Source organism: Armigeres subalbatus, unplaced genomic scaffold, assembly GCF_024139115.2.
Source record: "Armigeres subalbatus isolate Guangzhou_Male unplaced genomic scaffold, GZ_Asu_2 Contig1069, whole genome shotgun sequence".
NCBI lineage: Eukaryota > Metazoa > Arthropoda > Insecta > Diptera > Culicidae > Armigeres > Armigeres subalbatus.
In genome coordinates this window covers 89,032-106,913 of record NW_026941812.1, presented here as the reverse complement: position 1 = coordinate 106,913, position 17,882 = coordinate 89,032, and the positions used below count along the sequence as shown (strand labels likewise).

Sequence of the window (17,882 nt, the reverse complement as noted above, 5' to 3'; positions counted from 1 at the left end):
TGTTACGTATTGCTCGAGGTACGTTGGCTATGCACCAGACAAACTTGAGTATCCTAGAATGTCCCCATGGATCAGAAGAGACATTTGAGGTCGATTTTGCAATGGACCTGTTAACTTGAATTAATTGAATTAATATGAAATAATTGACTTTTAATTCAACAATTAAAATTACTTTCATGCGTACGTACATGCCATGCAATTGCGACAACTTGGTATCCTAGAATGTCCCCATGGGTCAGAAGGACATTTGAGGTCGATTTGTGAATGACCAAGTTAACTTGAATTAATTGAATTCAATATGAAATAATTGACTTTTAATTCATTATTTCAATTAAAATTACTTTCATCGAGGCTGTTGGCATGCCATGCAATTGTGACAAACTTGAGTATCCAGAATGTCCCCCATGGATCAGAAGGACATTGAGGTCGATTTGCAATGGACCAAGTTAACTTGAATTAATTGAATTCAATATGAAATAATTGACTTTTAATTCATTAATTCAATTAAAATTACTTTCATCGAGGTACGTTGGCATGCCATGCAATTGTGACAAACTTGAGTATCCTAGAATGTCCCCATGGATCAGAAGGACATTTGAGGTCGATTTGCAATGGACCTGTTAACTTGAATTAATTGAATTCAATAGAAATAATTGACTTTTAATTCATTAATTCATAAATTACTTTCATCGAGGTACGTCACATGCAATTGTGAAAACTTGGAGTATCCAGAATGTCCCATGGGTCAGAAGGACATTTGAGGTCGATTTCAATGGATCCTAAGTTAATGAATTAATTGAACTAATATGAAATAATTGACTTTTAATTCATTAATTCAATTAAAATTACTTATCGAGGTACGTTGGCATGCCAGTGCAATTGTGACAAACTTGAGTATCCAGAATGTCCCCATGGATCAGAAGGACATTTGAATCGATTTGTGCAATGGACCTAAGTTAACTTGAATTAATTGAATCTAATATGAAATAATTGACTTTTAATTCATTAATTCAATTAAAATTACTTTCATCGAGGTACGTTGGCATGCCATGCAATTGTGACAAACTTGGGTATCCTAGAATGTCCCCATGGGTCAGAAGGACATTTGAGGTCGATTTGTGAATGGACCTAAGTTAACTTGAATTAATTGAATTCAATATGAAATAATTGACTTTTAATTCATTATTTCAATTAAAATTACTTTCATCGAGTACGTTGGCATGCCATGCAATTGTGACAAACGAGTATCCTAGAATGTCCCCATGGATCAGAAGGACATTTGAGGTCGATTTGTGCAATGGACCTAAGTTAACTTGAATTAATTGAATTCAATATGAAATAATTGACTTTTTAATTCATTAATTCAATTAAAATTACTTTCATCGAGGTACGTTGGCATGCCATGCAATTGCGACAAACTTGTATCCTAGAATGTCCCCATGGGTCAGAAGGACATTTGAGGTCGATTTGCAATGGACCCAAGTTAACTTGAATTAATTGAATTCAAATGAAATAATTGACTTTTAATTCATTATTTCAATTAAAATTACTTTCATCGAGGACGTTGCATGCCATGCAATTGGACAAACTTAGGTATCCTAGAATGTCCCCATGGGTCAGAAGGACATTTGAGGTCGATTTGTGCAATGGACCTAAGTTAACTTGAATTAATTGAATTCAATATGAAATAATTGACTTTTAATTCATTATTCAATTAAAATTACTTTCATCGAGGTACGTTGGCACAAGTACAGACAAACTTGAGTATCCTAGAATGTCCCCATGGGTCAGAAGGACATGAGGTCGATGTGCAATGTACCTGAATTAACTTGAATTAATTGAATTTATGAAATAATTGACTTTTAATCAATTAATTCAATTAAATTATTTTTATCGAGGTACGTTGGCATGCCATGCAATTGCGACAAACTTGGAGTATCCTAGAATGTCCCCATGGGTCAGAAGGACATTTGAGGTCGATTTGTGCAGTACCTAGTTAACTTGAATTAATTGAATTCAATATGAAATAATTGACTTTTTAATTCATTAATTCAATAAAATTACTTTCATCGAGGTACGTGCATGCCATGCATGTGACAAACTTGAGTATCCTAGAATGTCCCATGGGTCAGAAGGACATTTGAGGTCGATTTGTGCAATGTACCTAGTTAACTTGAATTAATTGAATTCAATATGAAATAATGACTTTTAATTCATTAATTCAATTAAAATTACTTTATCGAGGTAGTTGGCACATGCAATTGTGACAAACTTGAGTATCCTAGAATGTCCCCATGGATCAGAAGGACATTTGAGGTCGATTTGTGCAGGACCTAAGTTAACTTGAATTAATTGAATTAATATGAAATAATTGACTTTTAATTCATTAATTCAATTAAAATTACTTTCATCGAGGTACGTTGGCGCCATGCAATTGACAAACTTGGGTATCCTAGAATGTCCCCATGGGTCAGAAGGACATTTGAGGTCGATTTTGCAATGGACGTTAACTTGAATTAATTGAATTCAATATGAAATATTGACTTTTAATTCATTATTTCAAAAATTACTTTCATCGAGGTACGTTGGCATGCCATGCAATTGTGACAAACTTGAGTATCCTAGAATGTCCCCCATGGGTCAGAAGGACATTTGAGGTCGATTTGTGCAATGTACCTGAATTAACTTGAATTAATTGAATTTAATATGAAATAATTGACTTTTAATCAATTAATTCAATTAAAATTATTTTATCGAGGTACGTTGGCATGCCATGCAATTGCGACAAACTTGGAGTATCCTAGAATGTCCCCATGGTCAGAAGGACATTTGAGGTCGATTTGTGCAATGTACCTAAGTTAACTTGAATTAATTGAATTCAATATGAAATAATTGACTTTTTAATTCATTAATTCAATTAAAATTACTTTCATCGAGGTAGTTGGCATGCCATGCAATTGTGACAAACTTGAGGTATCCTAGAATGTCCCCATGGGTCAGAAGGACATTTGAGGTCGATTTGTGCAATGACCAATTAACTTGATAATTGAATTTAATATGAAATAATTGACTTTTAATCAATTAATTCAATTAAAATTATTTTATCGAGGCTTTGGCATGCCATGCAATTGTGACAAACTTGAGTATCCTAGAATGTCCCCTCGGGTCAGAAGGACATTTGAGGTCATTTGTGCAATGTACCTAAGTTAACTTGAATTAATTGAATTAAATGAAATAATTGACTTTTAATTCATTAATTCAATTAAAATTACTTCATCGAGGTGTTGCAATGCCACATGTGACAAACTTGAGTATCCTAGAATGTCCCCATGGGTCAGAAGGACATTTGAGGTCGATTTGTGCAATGTAAGTTAACTTGAATTAATTGAATTAAATGAAATAATTGACTTTTAATTCATTAATTCAATTAAAATTACTTTCATCGAGGTACGTTGGCATGCCATGCATGTGACAAACTTGGAGTCCTAGAATGTCCCCATGGGTCAGAAGGACATTTGAGGTCGATTTGTGCAATGGACCTAAGTTAACTTGAATTAATTGAATTCAATATGAAATAATTGACTTTTTAATTCATTAACTAATTAAAATACTTTCATCGATACGTTGGCATGCCATGCAATTGTGACAAACTTGAGTATCCTAGAATGTCCCCATGGATCAGAAGGACATTTGAGGTCGATTGTGCAATGGACCTAAGTTAACTTGAATTAATTGAATTATTGAAATTGACTTTTAATTCATTAATTCAATTAAAATTACTTTCATCGAGGTACGTTGGCATGCCATGCAATTGTGACAAACTTGGGTATCCTAGAATGTCCCCATGGGTCAGAAGACATTTGAGGTCGATTTGCAGATCCAAGTTAACTTGAATTAATTGAATTCAATATGGAATAATTGACTTTTAATTCATTAATTCAATTAAAATTACTTTCATCGAGGTACGTTGGCATGCCATGCAATTGTGACAAACTTGAGGTATCCTAGAATGTCCCCCATGGTCAGAAGGACATTTGAGGTCGATTTTGCAATGTACCTAAGTTAACTTGAATTAATTGAATTCAATATGAAAATGACTTTTAATTCATTAATTCAATTAAAATTACTTTCATCGAGGACGTTGGCATGCCATGCAATTGTGACAAACTTGAGTATCCTAGAATGTCCCCCAGGGTCAGAAGGACATTTGAGGTCGATTTGTGCAATGGACCTAAGTTAACTTGAATTAATTGAATTCAATATGAAATAATTGACTTTTAATTCATTAATTCAATTAAAATTACTTTCATCGAGGTACGTTGGCATGCCATGCAATTGTGACAAACTTGAGTATCCTAGAATGTCCCCATGGGTCAGGAATTTGAGGTGATTTGTAATGGACCTAAGTTAACTTGAATTAATTGAATTCAATATGAAATAATTGACTTTTAATTCATTAATTCAATTAAAATTACTTTCTCTGAGGTACGTTGGCATGCCATGCAGTGACAAACTTGAGTATCTCAGAATGTCCCCATGGGTCAGAAGGACATTTGAGGTCGATTTGTGCAATGGACCTAAGTTAACTTGAATTAATTGAATTCAATATGAAATAATTGACTTTTAATTCATTAATTCAATTAAAATTACTTTCATCGAGGCTGTTGGTGCGCCATGCAATTGTGACAAACTTGGAGTATCCTAGAATGTCCCCATGGATCAGAGACATTTGAGGTCGATTTGCAATGGACCTAAGTTAACTTGAATTAATTGAATTCAATATGAAATAATTGACTTTTTAATTCATTAATTCAATTAAAATTACTTTCATCGAGGTACGTGGCATGCCATGCAATTGGACAAACTTGGGTATCCTAGAATGTCCCCATGGGTCAGAAGGACATTTGAGGTCGATTTGCAATGGACCTAAGTTAATTGAATTAATTGAATTCAATATGAAATAATTGACTTTTAATTCATTAATTCAATTAAAATTACTTTCATCGAGGTACGTTGGCATGCCATGCAATTGTGACAAACTTGAGTATCCTAGAATGTCCCCATGGATCAGAAGGACATTTGAGGTCGATTTGTAATGGACCTAGTTAATTGAATTAATTGAATTCAATATGAAATAATTGACTTTTAATTCAATAATTCAATTAAAATTACTTTCATCGAGGTAGTTGGCATGCCATGAATTGCGACAAACTTGGGATCCTAGAATGTCCCCAGGGTCAGAAGGACATTTGAGGTCGATTTGTGCAATGGACCTAAGTTAACTTGAATTAATTGACAATATGAAATAATTGACTTTTAATTCATTATTTCAATTATACTTCATCGAGGTAGTTGGCATGCCAAGCAATTGTGACAAACTTGAGTATCCAGAATGTCCCCATGGATCAGAAGGACATTTGAGGTCGATTTGCAATGGATCCAGTTAACTTGAATTAATTGATTCAATATGAAATAATTGACTTTTAATTCATTAATTCAATTAAAATTACTTTCATCGAGGTACGTTGGCATGCCATGCAATTGTGACAAACTTGAGTATCCTAGTCGTCCATGGGTCAGAAGGACATTTGAGGTCGATTTGTGCAATGTACCTGTTAACTTGAATTAATTGAATTCAATATGAAATAATTGACTTTTTAATTCATTAATTCAATTAAAATTACTTCATCGAGGTACGTTGGCATGCCATGCAATTGTGACAAACTTGAGTATCCTAGAATGTCCCCATGGATCAGAAGGACATTTGAGGTCGATTTGTGCAATGGACCTAGTTAACTTGAATTAATTGAATTCAATATGAAAATTGACTTTTAATTCATTAATTCAATTAAAATTACTTTCATCGAGGACGTTCATGCCATGCAATTGGACAAACTTGGGTATCCTAGAATGTCCCCATGGGTCAGAAGGACATTTGAGGTCGATTTGCAATGACCTGTTAATTGAATTAATTGAATTCAATAGAAAAATTGACTTTTTAATTCATTATTTCAATTAAAATTACTTTCATCGAGGTAATCTGGCATGCCATGCAATTGTGACAAACTTGAGTATCCTAGAATGTCCCCCATGGATCAGAAGGACATTTGAGGTCGATTTGTGCAATGGACCTGTTAACTTGAATTAATTGAATTCAATGAAAATTGACTTTTAATTCATTAATTCAATTAAAATTACTTTCATCGAGGTACGTGGCAGCATGCAATTGCGACAAATCAGTATCCTAGAAGTCCATGGGTCAGAAGGACATTTGAGGTCGATTTGTGCAATGGACCTAAGTTAACTTGAATTAATTGAATTCAATATGAAATAATTGACTTTTTAATTCATTAATTCAATTAAAATTACTTTCATCGAGGTACGTTGGCATGCCATGCAATTGTGACAAACTTGAGTATCCTAGAAGTCCCCATGGATCAGAAGGACATTTGAGGTCGATTTGTGCAATGGACCCAAGTTAACTTGAATTAATTGAATTCAATATGAAATAATTGACTTTTAATTCATTAATTCAATTAAAATTACTTTCATCGAGGTACGTTGGCATGCCATGCATTGGACAAACTTGAGTATCCTAGAATGTCCCCCATGGGTCAGAAGGACATTTGAGGTCGATTTGTGCAATGGACCTAAGTTAACTTGAATTAATTGAATTCAATATGAAATAATTGACTTTTTAATTCATTAATTCAATTAAAATTACTTCATCGAGGTACGTTGGCACATGCAATTGACAAACTTGAGTATCCTAGAATGTCCCATGGATCAAAGGACATTTGAGGTCGATTTGCAATGGACCTGTTAAATGAATTAATTGAATTCAATATGAAAAATTGACTTTTAATTCATTAATTCAATTAAAATTACTTTCATCGAGGTACGTTGGCATGCCATGCAATTGCGACAAACTTGGAGTATCCTAGAAGTCCCCATATTCAGAAGGACATTTGAGGTCGATTTGTGCAATGGACCTGTTAACTTGAATTAATTGAATCTAATATGAAATAATTGACTTTTTAATTCATTAATTCAATTAAAATTACTTTCATCGAGGTACGTTGGCATGCCATAATTGTGACAAACTTGAGTATCCTAGAAGTCCCCATGGGTCAGAAGGACATTTGAGGTCGATTTGTGCAATGATAAGTTAACTTGAATTAATTGAATTCAATATGAAATAATTGACTTTTAATTCATTAATTCAATTAAAATTACTTTCATCGAGGTACGTTGGCATGCCATGCAATTGTGACAAACTTGAGTATCCTAGAATGTCCCCATGGATCAGAAGGACATTTGAGGTCGATTTGTGCAATGGACCCGTTAACTTGAATTAATTGAATTAATATGAAATAATTGACTTTTAATTCATTAATTCAATTAAAATTACTTTCATCGAGGTACGTTGGCATGCCATGCAATTGCGACAAACTTGAGTATCCTAGAATGTCCCCATGGGTCAAAGGACATTTGAGGTCGATTTGTGCAATGGACCTAAGTTAACTTGAATTAATTGAATTCAATATGAAATAATTGACTTTTAATTCATTATTTCAATTAAAATTACTTTCATCGAGGTACGTTGGCATGCCATGCAATTGACAAACTTGAGTATCCTAGAATGTCCCCATGGATAGGACATTTGAGGTCGATTTGGCAATGGACCTAAGTTAACTTGAATTAATTGAATTCAATATGAAATAATTGACTTTTAATTCATTAATTCAATTAAAATTACTTTCATCGAGGCTGTTGGCATGCCATGCAATTGCGACAAACTTGGGTATCCTAGAATGTCCCCCATGGTCAGAGAATTTGAGGTCGATTTTGCAATGGACCTGTTAACTTGAATTAATTGAATTCAATATGAAAATTGACTTTTAATTCATTAATTCAATTAAAATTACTTTCATCGAGGTACGTTCATGCCTGCAATTGCGACAAACTTGGTATCCTAGAATGTCCTCATGGTCAGAAGGACATTTGAGGTCGATTTGTGCAATGGACCTAAGTTAACTTGAATTAATTGAATTCAAATGAAATAATTGACTTTTAATTCATTAATTCAATTAAATTACTTTCATCGAGGTACGTTGGCATGCCATGCAATTGCAAAACTTGAGTATCCTAGAATGTCCCCATGGATCAGAAGGACATTTATTGATTTGTGCAATGGACCTAAGTTAACTTGAATTAATTGAATTCAATATTAATTGACTTTTTAATTCATTAATTCAATTAAAATTACTTTCATCGAGGTACGTTGCATGCATGAATTGCGACAAACTTGAGTATCCTAGAATGTCCCCATGGGTCAGAAGGACATTTGAGGTCGATTTAGCAATGTACCTGTTAACTTGAATTAATTGAATTCAATATGAAATAATTGACTTTTAATTCATTAATTCAATTAAAATTACTTTCATCGAGGTACGTTGGCATGCCATGCAATTGTGACAAACTTGGATACTCTAGAATGTCCCCCATGGATCAGAAGGACATTTGAGGTCGATTTTGCAATGGACCAAGTTAACTTGAATTAATTGAATTCAATATGAAATAATTGACTTTTAATTCATTATTCAATTAAAATTACTAAATAAACTTAAATAAAATAAACCAAACCACTTGGGACCTTCATAGTACTTCCCTTGATGAGGCCATGGTGACTGAAGGCCTAAACGCCTAACTATCGATTATTTGCAATAGTTGTCCCATTCACATACCGGCAGCAAGACACATATCAGCAGCCTCAGGCCAGCCTGAAACAAACCACTTGGGACCTTCAGTACTTCCCTGATGAGGCCATGGTGACTGAAGTGTAAACGCTCTTAACTATCGATTATTTGCAAGTTGTCCTAGTCCATACCGGTGCTATGACAATTATGCGATTTTCAGCCCCTAGGCCTAGCCGTAAACTAAACCACTTGGACCTTCATGTTTCCCTGATGAGGCTAATAAGACTGGCCTAAACGCTAACTATCGATTATTTGCAAGTTGTCCTCCATATACCGGTGCTATGTCAATTATGCGACTTTCTTCAGCCCCTAGGCTCAGCCCGGTAAACAAACCACTTGGGACCTTCATAGTGTTTCCTTTGATGAGGCACACGGTGACTGAAGTGCCCAAAACGTTCTAACTGCCGATTATTTGCAATAGTTGTCCTATCTCCATATACCGGTATGTCATTATGCGACTATTTCTCAGCCCTTAGGCCTAGCCCGGTAACCAACCACTTGGGACCTTCATAGTACTTCCCTTGATGAGGCCACGGGACTGAAGTGCCTAAAACGCTCTAACTATCGATTATTTGTAAGTTGTCCTATCTCCATATACCGCAGTGCTATGTCAATTATGCGATTATTTCAGCCCTTAGGCCTAGCCCGGTAAACTAAACCACTTGGGACTCTATAGTGTTTCTGATGAGGCCAAGGTGCATCAGGCCTAAAACGCTCTAACTATTGATTATTTGCAATATTGTCCCATCTCCATATACCAGTGCTATGTCAATTATGACTATTCTCAGCCCTTAGGCCAGCCTGGTAACCAAACCACTTGGGACCTTCATAGTACTTCCTGATGAGGCCACGGGTGACTGAAGTGCCTAAAACGCTCTAACTATCGATTATTTGCAATAGTTGTCCTATGTCCATATACCGGTGCTATGTCAGTTATGCGACTATTTCTCAGCCCCTTAGGCCTAGCATGCAAACTAACCACTTGGGACCTTCATAGTACTTCCTGATGAGGCCACGGGTGACTGAAGTGCCTAAACGTTCTAACTGCCGATTATTTGCAATAGTTGTCCTATCTCCTATACCGCAGTGTGTCAATTATGACTATTTCTGCCTTCAGGGCTCAGCCCGGTAAAACTAAACCACTTGGGACCTTCATAGTACTTCCTTGATGAGGCACATGACTGAAGTGCCTAAAACGCTCTAACTATCAATTATTTGCAAGTTGTCCTATCTCCATATACCGGTGCTATAGTCAGTTATGCGATCTATTTCAGCCTCTTAGGCCAGCCTGCAAAAAACCACTTGGAATTCTATGTTTCCCTGATGAGGCCACGGGTGCTGAAGTGCTCAAACGTTCTAACTGCCGATTATTTGCAATAGTTGTCCATCTCCATATACCGGTGCTATGTCAATTATGCGACTATTTCTCAGCCCTTAGGCTCAGCCCGTAACCAAACCACTTGGGACTTTCATAGTGTTTCCTTGATGAGGCCTAGACTGAAGTGCCTAAAACGCTCTAACTATTGATTATTTGGTAGTTGTCCCATCTCCACATACCAGTGCTATGTCAATTATGCGACTATTTCTCAGCCCCTAGGCCTAGCCGTAACTAAACCACTTGGGACCTTCATAGTACTTCCCTGATGAGGCCACGGTGATCTGAAGTGCCTAAAACGCTCTAACTATCGATTATTTGCAATAGTTGTCCATGTCCATATACCGCTATGGACAATTATGCGACTACCAGCCTCAGGCTAGCCCGGTAACCAAACCACTTGGGACCTTCATAGTGTTTCCTTGATGAGGCCACGGGTGACTGAAGTGCCTAAAACGTCTAACTCGATTATTTGGAATAGTTGTCCTATTCCATATACCGGTGCTATGTCAATTGGTGACTATTTCTCAGCCCCTTAGGCCCAGCCCGGTAACAAAACCACTTGGGACCTTCATAGTGTTTCCTGATGAGGCCACGGGTGACTGAAGTCCAAAACGCTCTAACTATCAATTATTTGCAAAGTTGTCCTATCTCCATATACCGGTGCTATGTCAATTATGCGACTTTTCTCAGCCCCTTAGGCTCAGCCGGTAAACTAAAACCACTTGGGACCTCATAGTGTTTCCTTGATGAGGCCAATGACTGAAGTGCCTAAACGTTCTTAACTGCCGATTATTTGCAATAGTTGTCCTATCTCATACCGGTGCTATGTCAATTGAGACTATTCTCAGCCCCTTAGGCCTAGCAGCCCGGTAAACTAAACCACTTGGGACCTTCATAGTACTTCCTGATGAGGCCACGGGTGACTGAAGGCCTAAAACGCTCTAACTATCGATTATTTGCAATCACCATGTCCATATACCGGTGCTATGTCAATTATGGTGACTATTTCTCAGCCCCTAGGCCTAGCCCTGAACCAAACCACTTGGGACTTTCATAGTGTTTCCCTTGATGAGGCCAAGGGGTGACTGAAGTGCCTAAACGCTCTAACTATTGATTATTTGCAAGTTGTCCTATCTCCATATACGGCATGCTATGCGACTCATTTCTCAGCCCCTTAGGCCCAGCCCGGTAACCAAACCACTTGGGACCTTCATAGTACTTCCCTTGATGAGGCTACGGGTGACTGAAGTGCCTAAACGCTCTAACTATCAATTATTTCAATAGTTGTCCTATCTCATACCGGGCATGTCAATGCGACTATCTCAGCCCCTTAGGCTCAGCCCGGTAAACTAAACCACTTGGGACTTTCTATGTGTTTCCTGATGAGGCCAAGGGGTGACTGAAGTGCCTAAAAGCTCTAACTATTGATTATTGCTAATAGTTGTCCTATGTCCATATACCGGTGCTATGTCATATGCGACTATTTCTCAGCTCCCTAGGCCAGCCCGGTAACCAAACCACTTGGGACCTTCATAGTACTTCCTTGATGAGGCAAGGGTGACTGAAGTGCCTAAAACGCTCTAACTATCGATTATTTGCAAGTTGTCCTATGTCCATATACCGGGCTATGTCAGTTATGCGACTATTTTCAGCCCCTTAGGCCTAGCACGGTAAACAAACCACTTGGGACCTTCATAGTACTTCCTTGATGAGGCCACGGGTGACTGAAGTGCCTAAAACGCTCTAACCATCGATTATTTGCAATAGTTGTCCCATGTCCATATACCGGTGCTATGTCAATTATGCGACTATTTCTCAGCCCTTAGCCAGCCTGGAACAAACCACTTGGGACCTTCATAGTGTTTCCTGATGAGGCCACGGGTGACTGAAGTGCTCAAAACGTTCTAACATCGATTATTTGCAATAGTTGTCCATCTCCATACCGGTGCTATGTCAATTATGCGACTATTTCAGCCCCTTAGGCCTAGCGGTAAACTAAACCACTTGGGACCTTCATAGTGTTTCCTGATGAGGCCACGGTGACTGAAGTGCCCAAAACGCTCTAACTATCGATTATTTGCAATAGTTGTCCCCCATATACCGGTGCTATGTCAATTATGCGACTATTCAGCCCCTTAGGCCTAGCCTGAACTAAACCACTTGGGACCTTCTATAGTGTTTCCTTGATGAGGCCTACGGGGTGACTGAAGTGCCTAAAACGCTCTAACTATCAATTATTTTGCAATAGTTGTCCCATCTCCATATTCCGGTGCTAGTCAATTATGCGACTATTTCTCAGCCCCTTAGGCCCAGCCGGTAAATCAAACCACTTGGGACCTTCATAGTGTTTCCTTGATGAGGCCACGGGTGACTGAAGTGCCTAAAACGTTCTAACTGCGATTATTTGCAATAGTTGTCCCATCTCCACATAAGTGCTATGTCAATTATGCGACTATTTTCAGCCCCCCTAGGCCTAGCCGTGAACCAAACCACTTGGGACTTTCTGTGTTTTGATGAGGCCATGGGGTGACTGAAGGCTACAAACGCTCTAACTATTGATTATTTGCAATAGTTGTCCCATTCCATACCAGTGCTATGTCAATTATGCGAATATTTCTCAGCCCTTAGGCCCAGCCGGTAAATCAAACCACTTGAGACCTTCATAGTGTTTCCTTGATGAGGCCATGGTGACTGAAGTGCCTAAAACGCTCTAACCTATCGATTGCGAATAATACTTAAGTCTAAATACTTAGGTGGGATGTCAAATCAGGTTTGGGTTCCAATGGCCAATGTTTATTCGGTTTAGGACTATTCTATAGTATTAACACAAAAGTGTACAACTTTGTAAGAAATCAGATTGTGACCACAAATGATGTGCACTTTTGTCTGAATTCTGCAACTCATGGCGGTCATTGGTATTCGAAACTGGTTTTGTGTATCCCACAGTATCCAAATCTGATTTGGCATACTTAGTACTTTTTGCTCATGGTGATGTTGATGACCACTTAGTAGTACTAAAAAATTAATAGGCAGAATACTTCAGTAATACTCTTTATACCAAACATATAACAATTTATTATCGTTGGGTATATAAAATACCTTAGCATGTTATGCCTGAAGTAGTTGATATTAGTTTTTGGTATTTTACCTCTTATGCAATGCTAGTTCATATCAACTTCTGCTATCGAGGTCGTCACTCCTGCTCGGGTACTCTAGTATGCTACCTCTATGTATCACTGCAAAATTTTCTATTCTTAAGTATTTTGATTTATTTGTTTCGATTAAATCGTTCTAAATTTAAAACAAAATATATGTTTGTCGTTTCTTCCTCTTCCCATATAGCTGCGCGGAGAAAGACATTATCACCTTTTGGGTGGATTAACTTCGGACCTTCCTGTTGTAAAAAGTACAACACCTTCGAAAAAGCTCGCTTATCGTTCACAAGAGGCGGTCTGATAGGTTCGTATGAGTGATCCAGGACTATCGAGTCCCGGAAGGTCAATCATTTTTTGTGGATCAGTCATATCCAAATGTAGGAATAATATAGAAAAGAATGATTGTCTTAGTTTTATTGTACTACATCCAACTTTTATTATTATTTATTAATTCTTTATTAATTAAACATACCTATTAGATTTAAGTCAACATTGCGGCAAAATTTGAAGATTTGTGCGAGCATCTTGCATGCAAGTCATACCATGCTCGGGCACAACTGCTCGCGCACTTTATTTTGCTCGCGCACTTTCATGCTGCCCCCTTTTTGTTCTCATGGTGAAGGATCTTCGATTCGACGCTGCGCATTTAACAGCGATATTTTTGTCTTGAAAACTCAATAAATTGATTAAATAAGGTAAAATGTTCACTTGCTGTAGTAGTCCTTGTAGCTAAACAAAAATCTAATATTGTTTTTTTAGGTATAACTGCCGAGCAAGCCGGAAAACCAGTGAAAGCTGAACCCAAGGGATGAGGTTGAATTAGAAACGCAAATGATTATGCGTATGCCCTTGAAGTATTTGTTATTTTGGGATCATTTTCAACAGCTGAGGTATTGAAATTTGTTTTTCAAAGGAACCAGCCAGAATACTGCGAGAAGCCATCCAAACTGGAGCGAACAATCTGAAGGATAGGCTTACTATTCGGCTCGACAATGACCTTCGCTACATGGGGAAGTTCGACTTGATCATTGGCTGCTACACGCCAAGGTTGTAGATTTACCGACTATCGTGGAAAGTTTGAAAACGATCGACAACAAAAATTTCTACAAAACAGCTGATTTATAACCGTAAGTTTTCTGTTTTTCATAACAATACCGTTAAAGGGAACTACTGGAGTTGTATTGGTCATACTATGGGGACAAATCAATCTTTCGGTTTTAATAATTATGTTTGCTTCACAACAATTTAGATGATCTGTAAGGAGGAGCCTGATCAACCTTCAGCAGAAGAAGAATCCCAAATAAGAACAAAAGAAGGATCCTAACAAGGTCGACAAGAAGTTCCTGTGGCACATGGCATAACACCACCATGTAAAACGTCCGCAAACGCTTCCGGAAAACCCTGAAGAAAAAGTATGGAAGCTCCGGAAATCGAGAAAGAAGGAAGCGGTTGCTTCGAGTAGACAATGAAGCAGTCAACGTAAAGTGGAACTCATTACTGAGGATGAGGATCCGAACAAATCAATATCAGATTCGAAACACGAGGTAATGCTCCCAATAAAAGTCCCACCAAGGGTAACAAGAAAAGCCACGCCAACAAGGATGTTGTGAACACGATATATTTGGTGAGGAGGTGTCAGATTCTTGAAGCACGGAAATAGAGATGAGTGACGTTTAGCGCTCGCACACTAATGTGCAATTCGTCATGTGTAAAAACATGTTTGTTTTCCTTCTGCTCATAACCTCAAAAATGATCGGGTCATCACAATGATTTCAAAAGAGTCAAAAAATATATGGAAATATACTCATTTTTACAGGGCAGCAGGGACTATGTCCAAGGGCTTGACGATCCCTCCCAAGGCCATCTGCGAGTTGTGGCGCCTGCCTAGGATGTGGTGGGGTTTGACAGTGGGCCCTGTTAAACCTCTATAAAAAGCTGCATGTATCCGCAAGTAGGCTCCACCAAAGCGACCGTGTGCCGCTCAAAGCGCACAAGCCCAAGTCCTGGTGTTAGGTGGGACGCTAAACAGCCCTGACACGACGGCCCTCCGACGAGACAGGAGGTTTGCGCAGGCCCAATAAGCCGCCTTTAAAACAAATCATAACGAGCAACATAGAAGATAATACGACAAGATACAATCGGCAACGACCTAGGCGACGAATAAAGGGTCACGATTGGAAGCTTGGAACATGGAACTGCAAGTCGCTAAGGCTTCGCAGGTTGCGATAGGATAATCTACGATGAATTACATCCCCGCAACTTCGATGTCGTAGCGCTGCAGGAAATCTGCTGGACAGGACAGAAAGTGTGGAAAAGCGGGCATCGAGCGGCTACCTTCTACCAAAGCTGTGGCACCACCAACGAGCTGGGAACCGGCTTCATAGTGCTGGGAAAGATGCGCCAACGCGTGATTGGGTGGCAGCCAATCAACGCAAGGATGTGCAAGCTGAGGATAAAAGGCCGTTTCTTCAACTATAGCATCATCAACGTGCACCGCCCACACGAAGGGAGATCCGACGACGAGAAAGAAGCGTTCTATGCGCAGCTGGAGCAGACATACGATGGATGCCCACTGCGGGACGTCAAAATCGTTATCGGTGACATGAACGCTCAGGTAGGAAGGAGGAAATGTATAGACCGGTCATCGGACCGGATAGTCTGCATACCGTATCGAACGACAACGGCCAACGATGCATAAACTTTGCAGCCTCCCGCGGAATGGTAGTCCGAAGCACTTTCTTCCCCCGTAAGAATATCCACAAGGCCACATGGAAATCACCTAATCAAGTAACGGAAAACCAAATCGACCACGTTCTAATCGACGGTAAATTCTTCTCCGACATCACGAACGTACGCACTTACCGCAGTGCGAATATTGAATCCGACCATTACCTCGTCGCAGTATGTCTGCGCTCAAAACTCTCGACGGTGATCAACACGCGTCGGAGTCGTCCGCCGCGGCTAAACATTGGGCGGCTACAAGACGGTAGACTAGCCCAAGACTACGCGCAGCAGCTGGAAGTGGCACTCCCAACGGAAGAGCAGCTAGGCGCAGCATCTCTCGAAGATGGCTGGGGAGATATTCGATCCGCAATTGGAAGCACCGCAACCACTGCACTAGGCACGGTGGCTCCGGAGAAACGACTGGTATGACGGCGAATGTGAGCAGTTAGTTGAGGAGAAGAACGCAGCGTGGGCGAAATTGCTGCAACACCGCACGAGGCCCAACGAAGCACGATACAAACGGGCGCGGAACAGACAAAACTCGATTTTCCGGAGGAAAAAGCGCCAGCAGGAAGATCGAGACCGTGAAGAGACGGAGCAACTGTACCGCGCTAATAACGCACGAAAGTTCTATGAGCAGTTGAACCGTTCACGTAAGGGCCACGTGCCACAGCCCGATATGTGTAAGGACATACACGGGAACCTTCTACGAACGAGCGTGAGGTGATCCAAAGGTGGCGGCAGCTCTGCGAAGAGCACCTGCATGGCGATATGGCAGACAACGGGGGCGGTATGGTAATGAACCTAGGAGCACGCGCGCAGGGCATGCGGCTTCCGGCTCCGAAGCTCCAGGAAATCCAGGAGGAGATCGGCCGGCTGAAAACAACAAAGCCCCTGGAGTTGACCAACTACCAGGAGAGCTGTTTAAACACGGTGGTGAAGCACTGGCTAGAGCGCTGCACTGGGTGATTACCAAGGTTTGGGAGGATGAGGTTCTGCCGCAGGAGTGGATGGAAGGTGTCGTGTCCCATCTACAAAAGGGCGATAAGCTGGATTGTAGCAACTACCGCGCAATCACATTGCTGAACGCCGCCTACAAGGTACTCTCCCAAATTTTATGCCGTCGACTAACACCAATTGCAAGAGAGTTCGTGGGGCAGTACCAGGCGGGATTTATGGGTGAACGCTCTACCACAGACCAGGTGTTCGCCATACGTCAGGTATTGCAGAAATGCCGCGAATACAACGTGCCCACACATCATCTATTTATCGACTTCAAAGCCGCATATGATACAATCGATCGGGACCAGCTATGGCAGCTAATGCACGAAAACGGATTTCCGGATAAACTGATACGGTTGATCAAGGCGACGATGGATCGGGTGATGTGCGTAGTTCGAGTTTCAGGGGCATTCTCGAGTACCTTCGAAACCCGTAGAGGGTTACGGCAAGGTGATGGTCTTTCGTGTCTGCTATTCAACATCGCTTTGGAGGGAGTAATACGAAGGGCAGGGATTGACACGAGTGGTACGATTTTCACGAAGTCTGTCCAGTTATTTGGCTTCGCCGACGACATTGATATCATGGCACGTAACTTTGAGAGGATGGAGGAAGCCTACATCAGACTGAAAAGCGAAGCTAAACGGATTGGACTAGTCATCAACACGTCGAAGACGAAGTACATGATAGGAAGAGGCTCAAGAGAGGTCAATCAGAGCCACCCACCACGAGTTTCTATCGGTGGTGACGAAATCGAGGTGGTTGAAGAATTCGTGTACTTGGGCTCACTGGTGACCGCCGATAACGATACCAGCAGAGAAATTCGGAGACGCATAGTGGCTGGAAATCGTACGTACTTTGGACTCC

General features: G+C 39.8%; 1 pseudogene; it reads left to right on the top strand.

Moving 5' to 3' along the window:
* LOC134202166 (transcription initiation factor TFIID subunit 7-like) overlaps nucleotides 1–14,939 on the top strand; it is an 18,081-nt pseudogene extending 3,142 nt beyond the window's left edge.
* The last annotated feature ends 2,943 nt before the right edge of the window (nucleotides 14,940–17,882 follow it).